This window comes from Siphateles boraxobius, unplaced genomic scaffold, assembly GCF_051911475.1.
Source record: "Siphateles boraxobius isolate OS27281-9 unplaced genomic scaffold, OSU_SipBor_1 41, whole genome shotgun sequence".
Lineage (NCBI taxonomy): Eukaryota > Metazoa > Chordata > Actinopteri > Cypriniformes > Leuciscidae > Siphateles > Siphateles boraxobius.
The window spans coordinates 885,022-895,000 of NW_027509042.1; positions in this window are offsets into that span (position 1 = coordinate 885,022).

A 9,979-nucleotide genomic window follows, 5' to 3' on the forward strand; every position below is an offset into this window, starting at 1 on the left:
CACACCCAAAAAAAAAGATCTATGGCAAAAACCATGACAGACTGCATGACCTGGCTCTCCATTTAGGCTCCACGCATCATCGGAGCCCCATTTTGGATTTGGGAACGGACTCCTGCAGGACTCTGAGATCGCAAACGCATGGTCTAACGAAGAGTGTTCACAGCCAAACTTGTGAAGCGATTTGTTGATGTACTCTCAGGTTCTCAATGTGAAGCGTAAATGTTCTGAAGGCGCCTCCAGATTCAGGTCAAAGGTCAGAAACATACTTTACACAAGTACACAGATGTGAACACACTTTCCAGATGTTTGTGCCATGTTTAACTTTAACTTATCATTCAGCAATATTGGAAACTTTTCTCCAGCGTGACAGTGACTGACTGTAGATGAAGAAAACGCACCGCATACTGAATCACACAGACACATTTCACATCATGTACTTGAATAGAGTACGTTTCAAGTCTAAAGCAGTTCTATTGAAACCCGGGTCATTTCTTTTTGCCTGTTCTTCTTGACTGACATTACAACCACCAATATAACATGTAAAGGTGAACTATAATGTTCTCAATGTGAGATAATACAGCACACAGTAAATTAAATCAACAGTGGGTCTATAGTTTTCTAGTAGCTTTTGCTAGATGTTCTATTGTGTTGATCTCATCTTTAAGTTTTGTGGGAAAAAATTAAATGCATTCGATCATTTAGTCAAACGTTTTATTTTAATCTTTTTTTTCTACTGTAGCATACTATTTTTAGTTGAATAAAATAAATAACTTCTAAGACATTTCATTTGTGTACAAACCTGCCAATTGTAGTTATTTTATTTGTAAAGTCAGCAATGATGATTATTTTAAAATTGTTATCAGCAAGTTGCCCATCAGTTAATATTTAATAATGTTTAACAGGTTTCTATTTATGAACAAAATGAGATCAATTTTGCTTATAACTACAATATTTGAATTTTATCGTTATTTTGTTTTTGTTTGTTTTTTGATTATGATGATGATGATGACAATTGCTTTTATTTTTTATTTTTACTTTTTTGAATACTGTTTTTTTTTTCTTTCCTTGCCAGCCAGGTCATTTTGTGTCACTATGCCTTTTTGTTTCATTTTGTCCGTAATAAAAACGTTAAATGAGAGATTTGTGGTGTTTTCTTTTGATGTACATTGACATTCATAACCACTTGCCTTAGGGATGCACAAAATTTTGGCCGATACAATAATTCTTTATACTTGAAAGCCGATAACCGATATATCGGCCGATAAATCTAAACTTTATATAATTTTTGAGAGCCTGATTACAAAATCAAAAGTCTCATTATTAAAATCCAAGTCCCAAACACACAATGTTCTCATTATAATTTTATGTAGCCGATATGACAGACTTGTCATGTTGCACTTTAACTGTATTTTCACTTTATCACTCACTGTATCACTTTAAAGGTGATTCCAATCATATTTCAAGCAATTTAAAACCATCATGTTGCACAGTGCGCATCTGAAGGAAATAATCTATTATTTATCAGCTTTAATATATCGGCCAAATATTCTTACTGGGCCGATACCGATATGCTGGCCAATATATCGTGCATCCATATCTTCCTCTATATGCCGTTTGATGATATTTACTTCAGCACAACCTCATGTGCATTAATGCAGAAATGAATTGACCAATCTGAAAACATGCTACACTTTAGTTTGCAATGGTCGGTTTCTTTACGGTTATAAAATAAATCCTCTGTCTAAAATGAGAAAGAGAAAAGTATTATGCTATAACACATATGAGTCACTCTCACACAGCAGGGAATAATAAATGCTAAACGTCTCATGTGCTTTTACTGCAAATCAACATCCATATGGTGTGTTTTAGTGGACTGCGACCTGACATCTCTTGGTTTTGTAGTTGATTCTAAAAGTATAGACCAACATTTCTCATATTATGCTTTTTTTTTCCAAAGCAGTTGACAAGCTATACAGTAAAACTGCCTCACCGCCCTCCATTTATGTTTTATTCATATTGCGGCGGGTGTTGAATTGGCAGATAGATCATTATTGAACAATTGGAAACCAAAACCGCCATGCCGTGCTGAGACACACATTACGAGGAATATCTCAGTCATATAATCTTAATGAAACATACGGTGGTGGAGATGGAAAGATGTCGTTTCATTGTGCAATTGTGTGGGTGTTATTGTTTGTGTGTATTACTATAATGCAACGAGCAAAACCTTGATATTTCATTGCATAAAGCACCAGGAAGGAGGCCAAAAGTTCAACTTTCCATAGGAACGATGAGATATCTTTAATATTACAATTGCATCTACTACACAATGAGATTAAATAGAGACTTTATGTCCCCTGCTTTATTTTTCATGAGACCTCAATAATCTCAAATGTTTCTCCTCTGGATTTGCCATGGTACTAAATAGGGCTGGTAAAAAAAATATCGATTCCTCGATTTTAATCGATTCTCATTTTTACGAACCGATATCGATTCTTAAATCCCAAGAATGTATTATGCTAGTCATCTTGTTTTCAGTTGATGAATGAATGGAACATTGTAGCGCGCATCCCATCCAATAAATCACAATAATATTTGTGCTTTCTTACTATTTGATATGAAACAAAGTCTCAGATTTCAAATTACGTCCATTTTCTTACGAAATTCAAAAACATAAATACCGTTTTGTCGCTGTGGAGTGAAAATCGCACATGATCTTCTCTTCCGCCTTAATAACACCAGTTACAGCGAGAAATTAACATGGAGCATCTGAAAGTGTGTTGAAAGATAGAGTACAACTTATCGAAATCCGTATCAGTGTTTCAACCGTGGAAAGACGTCAGTAAAACAGCTTGTAAACAATGACATGTAACGTCACATTTACATCCAGTGACCATGAACTCGTTAGTCAGCTAGAAAAACTAACTCTAGAGAGGAGCATTTTGCTCAATATGTGCACCATATTATTCATTATTATTTTTAATGTTCTTCAATATTTAATGCATGTTTGAATAAACGGGCACTTTTTTTTATGACATCCACCATTTAAATGTTTATATTTCATATAACTTTATTATTGTAAAATAAATAAAAGCGTAGTTTAAGTGTTTGTATACAAATCAGTTAATTTTTACCTTCAATATTATAGTAGGCTAATGAATCCGTAGGCTACAACTGACTCCCATAATTTACAGCATCAAGTTAAAAGATTTGAGAAAATTTGCCAAGTATTGTACCTGATATCCAAAATAATCAATATTGAATTGAATCGAAATTGAATCGTAAGCTTGTGAATCGTAATCGAATTGTGAAATTTGTGTCAATACCCAGCCTGTCATGCAATCAAAAGTCAGACATTTTACTTTAGCACTCTGTAATATGTTCATTGAGAGGAAAAAATGTCCATCTGGAAATGATTGGCTGGTGAAAAGTGTTTCTATAACAGGTGATTGAAAAGCAAGGCGGATTGTTTGGGTTTTTTTTTTAGAAATATTTTTTTATTGTGGAAAACAGAACTGTAAAGGGTAAAAAAAAACATAAAAAGGTAAATGCAACTTTTTATTTTAAAATTCAGACTTTGTAATTCACAATTGACTTTTTTTATCAGAATTGTGGTAAACTTGCAAGTGCAAGAAAAAAGTCTGAATTGTGAGATAAAAAGTACAAAAAATGCATGTAACACTTTATTTTCCAGTGTCCTTGTCACATATGTTCTCTTACCATAGTAATAACATTAATTGATGCATATTCACATGCAACTAATATCCCTATATTTTTTTCATTAATATCACTCAGTACTTAAATATATAATTACACTGCAACGTAACCAAAATGCATTCATTAAAAACAAATGCATATGCGCTTGTACAGTAGGTTTGCTGTTCGATCAGTGGACATCAGGACTGAACAGTGAAACCGTTTATGACCTGCGACATGGAAACTTTCCACTTCTGCGGTCGAAGCATTTGCGGTGCAACGAGCACTGAACAGACTCTGACAAGAGCTTTTCATCTGGCTTTTTTCTTTCTGTTTCTTGTCATTTTCTTTTCCTTTGATGTTGCACATGTAACGTATGTGCTATGGTTTCCATGTCAACATTTTTAGCTAACGAGACCACATGTGTAACTGGTCTGGTATTCTTTAACAGGGGAGGATAGTTTAAGTCTTTTTCCTGTACCTTTCTCTCTGACTGGTCTTTTGTTGAGAGAGAGAGAGAGAGAGAGAGAGAGAGAGAGAGAGAGAGAGAGAGAGAGAGAGAGAGAGAGAGAGAGAGAGAGAGAGAGAGAGAGAGAGAGAGTGTGTGTGTGTGTGTGTGTGTTCAGGAAACGTGGGCGGATTTGACAAGAAGAGAGTTTCAGTTTCTGTCTTTTATAAGAGCTTTTTTTCTTTTCATGCCTTTCTTCATTATTATTATTATTCTTTTTAGGTTCAGCAAAATGAAAAGTTTCAGAAAAGAGGACTTGAAAACCCAAGAAAATATTCCTGTGCACAACTAGGCCAGTTTTATTATAGGATTAATCACAAAAACATGACCAAGACTATGATGCGTACATGCTTTCAACTAAAATAAATTCACATTATGGCAATAAAATTTGCGGTCAAATTGTGTTTATTATCAGAAATTATGAGATGGTCCTAAAATAGTTATGCACAATATAATGTCTTTCACTTTTGGGATGAAATATATCAGAAAACATGAGAAACAAACTCTAAGAAGGGCGTTTATACTCTAAAATACTCACAAAACAAACATGCATTTTGATCAGAACTATTTACACAGTTTTGAGAACAAGAAACTTTAGACGGAATTGAAGGGCTTGAAAGATTTGTAAGCAATATTTACACGAACAAAATATGTAAAATGATCTCCAGGTGCTTGATCAGCAGGAAAGGGTTACTGATAAACAGGAAATAGTTATCATTCATTGTTACTGGTGTTTTAGTTCATGCAAATGACTTGATAACATCGAGCAAAGTTCATTTTGTGTTTCTGCAGACCTGTTTGTTTGTTACACTAGAATTTATAAGATAAAATAATTTTTAAGCCTCAGTCTTGGTGATTTTAACCAATAACACGGTTTAGAGTTACAAATAGGTCTGCAGCTTATATGAAATATGATTTAGTCATTAAACACAATGATGTAACCAGTGCTGTTATTGTAAACCCTAACCATTAGGTCTTTTTAACCCCATATATGAGTTTAAAGTTGAAATACAAAAAAATAATAAAAATAAAATTGAATAAAAATAAAAGCTAAATTTTTTTTAAAAAAAAGTTAATACAAAATATTAATAAATCCTATAAATCATGTTACTATAACACTAAATGTATCGTGTGTTTTGTGCACCTGGTCTTTTTGAAGCGTTATGTGTCCCATTTCTCTGTTTCCCACAAAGGAAATGTTACATGTACTTACCATAGTAATAACAGTATATAATGCATAATTACATGCAACTAACTCTCAACCAAACCCAAATCCTATCCTAACCCTATAGTAATTAATTTTACTCAGTACTGTATAATTACACAGTAACTCAACCAAATATAGAAATATGTTTCCTTGTAAACACCTTGTAAACTCTTTTCTGAACAAACCCGATCATCCCCTGAAAAGTCGATTTTATTAGTATTCAGTTATGAAAGAATTTAAAGTTGTGAATTGAGACGTGAATTTTAGTCGCTCATGAATAATGTGGGTGTGGACCGGATGAAATGAAGCGTCAAAAGTCCTTGGTTCTTATCAGGCAGGTGCTCCACCTGAACTTACTGTAACACCAGACTCACTGTCCAGATCGTGCTGTCGATAGCAGTGTGTGTGTGAATGTGTGTTTCCCCTGCGCGGGAGGAAGTCCGTGTTGCAGAGAAAAACCCTCTCAAAGTTTATTGACTTTTTCTTTTCTCGTGGCTCTGTTGGCTTCAGCTGCCCACATCCACCCAGAGAAACCACCAGCGCTCGAATCGAAATAACAGACATGTTCCAGAATTTTAACTGATCTTGGGTCACTCATACCTAGAGAGTGAGTCAAAAGCTGACGCTCATGGTTTCTCATAACGTGCCGAAGCTCCTTCAGAGGTTAAGAAGGTCAGCTTTTTGAAGGAACTTGTGTGAATTTCACACCGATCCCAGCAGACAATGCTTTCCCAGACTTCATTTCAATGTAATGCACATCGCAGAACCCAATTCTGTAATAGAAAACAACTCAAAGAAGCTCTGCGCTTGTTCTTTAAAATACTCACAAAACAAATCAGAACTATTTACAGTTTTGAGAATAAGAAAAAGGCAGCTGTGCACAACTAGGCCAGTTTTATTATCGGTTTAATCACAAAAACATGTCCAGACTATGACTATCACATTACAGCAATAAAAATGTGTGGCCAAATGTCATAAAAATATGCACAAAAAAAATGTATTATCCTAAAATAGTCTTCATTTTCTTTATGCAAAATATAGTTTCTTTCAATTTAGGGATGAAATATGAGCTTCTATCAGAGAAAATATTAAAAACCACAAACAAAATAGGGCTTTTTCGGATTTAAAATCGGATTTACGCTGTTTTGAGAATAATAAACTTTAGACTGAATTGAACGGCTTAAATATTTACATTCACAAAGCATAGAAAATTATTTCCAGGTGCTTGATCAGCAGGAAATAGTTATAATTCATTGTAACTGATTTACAATAATTTTGATAACTGATAATTTTAGCTCATGCAAATCACTTGATTACATCGAGCATTTTGTTCATTTTGTGTTTCTGCAGAATTGTTTGTCTAAAACAGAGTTTGTAAGATAGGGGGGGAAATGTAAGCCTCAGTCTTGGTGACTTAAACCAGTAAATGGACAATATAAAAAAAGTCTAAATACACCTTCCCCAGCTCCACCTGTATAGATCTGCTACTGGTAATTTTATATGCTATTTGTGCTGAAGCAGTATGTCTTACATGCTCCCACCAACCGGTCAGTGTATTGAAAGTAGCAAATCTATGTACTTGCTCTGCAGCAACATCAATAACATCAGCAGCAATAACCAACAGCAATAACAACCAACATCAGCAGCAATAACCAACAGCAATAACAACAAACATCAGCAGCAATAACCAACAGCAATAACAACCAACATCAGCAGCAATAACCAATAGCAATAACAACCAACATCAGCACCAATAACCAACAGCAGCAGCAATAACCAACAGCAATGACCACCAACAGCATCAGCAATAACAAACAGCAGCATCAGCAATAACCAACAGCAGCAGGAACAGCAATAACAGCAATAACAACAGCAGCAATAACCAGCAATAACCAACATCAGCAGCAATAACCAACATCAGCAGCAATTACAACAGCAGCAACAACAACCAACATCAGCAGAAACAGCAATAACCAACAGCAGCAGCAATAACCAACATCAGCATCAGCAATAACCAACATCAGCAGCAATAACCAACAGCAGCAGCAATAACCAACAACAGCAGCAGCAATAACCAACAGCAGCAGCAATAACCAACAGCAGCAGCAATAACCAACAGCAGCATCAGCAATAACCAACAGCATCAGCAATAACCAACAGCAGCATCAGCCATAACCAACAGCATCAGCAATAACCGACAGCATCAGCAATAACCAACAGCAGCATCAGCAATAACCAACAGCATCAGCAATAACCGAAAGCAGCAGTAAATAACCCAGACAGCAGCAGCAACAACCAACATCAGCAGGAACAGCAATAACAGCAGCAGCAATAACCAAAAGCAGCAGAAGCAATAACCAACATCAGCAGCAACAGCAATAACCAACATCAGCAGCAATTACAACAGCAGCAGCAGCAACAGCAATAACCAACAGCAGCAGCAATAACCAACAGCAGCAGCAATAACCAACAGCATCAGCAATAACCAACAGCATCAGCAATAACCAACAGCAGCATCAGCAATAACCAACAGCATCAGTAAATAACCCAAACAGCAGCAGCAACAACCAACATCAGCAGGAACAGCAATAACAGCAGCAGCAACAGCAATAACCAAAAGCAGCAGCAGCAATAACCAACATCAGCAGCAGCAGCAACAGCAATAACCAACATCACCAGCAGTTACAACAGTAGCAGCAGCAACAGCAATAACCAACAGCAGCAGCAATAACCAACAGCACCAGCAGCAATAACCAACAGCATCAGCAGCAATAACCAACAACAGCAGCAATAACCAACAGCATCAGCAGCAATAACCAACAGCAACAGCAGCAATAACCAACAGCAACAGCAGCAATAACCAACACCAACAGCAGCAATAACCAACAGCAGCAGCAGCAGCAATAACCAACAACAGCAGCAGCAATAACTAACAGCATCAGCTGCAATAACCAACAGCATCAGCATCAATAACCAATAGCATCAGCAGCAATAACCAACAGCAGCAGCAATAACCAACAGCAGCAGCAATAACCAACAGCATCAGCTGCAATAACCAACAGCATCAGCAGCAATAACCAACAGCAGCAGCAATAACCAACAGCAGCAGCAGCAATAACCAACAGCAGCAGCAATAACCAACAACATCAGCAATAACCAACAGCAGCAGCAATAACCAACAGCATCAGCAGCAATAACCAACATCAGCAGAAACGGCAATAACCAACAGCAGCAGCAATAACCAACAGCATCAGCAGCAATAACCAACATCAGCAGAAACAGCAATAACCAACAGCATCAGCAGCAATAACCAACATCAGCAGAAACCGCAATAACCAACAGCATCAGCAGCAATAACCAACATCAGCAGAAACAGCAATAACCAACAGCAGCAGTAATAACCAACATCAGCATCAGCAATAACCAACAGCAGCAGCAATAACAACAGCAGCAGCAATAACCAACAGCAGCAGCAATAACCAACACCAGCAGCAATATCCAACAGCAATAACCACCAACAGCTTCAGCAATAACCAACAGCAGCATCAGCAATAACCAACAGCATCAGCAATAACCGACAGCAGCAGTAAATAACCCAAACCAACATCAGCAGGAACAGCAATAACAGCAGCACCAACAGCAATAACCAAAAGCAGCAGCAGCAATAACCAACATCAGCAGCAAAAGCAATAACCAACATCAGCAGCAATTACAACAGCAGCAACAGCAATAACCAACAGCAGCAGCAATAACCAACAGCAGCAGCAATAACCAACAGCATCAGCAATAACCAACAGCAGCAGCAATAACCAACAGCAGCAGCAATAACCAACAGCAGCAATAACCAACAGCATCAGCAGCAATAACCAACAGCATCAGCAGCAATAACCAACAGCATCAGTAGCAATGACCAACAGCATCAGCAGCAATAACCAACAGCATCAGCAGCAATAACCAACAGCAGCATCAATAACAAACAGCAGCATCAGCAATAACCAACAGCAGCATCAGCAATAGCCAACATCAGCATCAGCAATAAACAAAATCAGCAGCAATAACCAACAGCAGCAGCAATAACCAACAGCATCAGCAGCAATAACCAACAGCATCAGCAGCAATAACCAACAGCATCAGCAGCAATAACCAACAGCATCAGCAGCAATAACCAACAGCAGCAACAATAACCAACATCAGCATCAGCAATAACCAACAGTAGCATCAGCAATAACCAACATCAGCATCAGCTGCAATAACCAACATCAGCATCAGCAATAACCAACAGCATCAGCAATAACCAACAGCAGCAGCAATAACCAACAGCAGCAGCAATAACCAACAGCAGCAGCAATATCCAACAGCATCAGCAATAACCGACAGCAGCAGCAATAACCAACAGCATCAGCTGCAATAACCAACATCAGCATCAGCAATAACCAACAGCATCAGCAATAACCAACAGCAGCAGCAATAACCAACAGCAGCAGCAATAACCAACAGCAGCAGCAATATCCAACAGCATCAGCAATAACCAACAGCAGCAGCAATAACCAACAGCAGCAGCAATAACC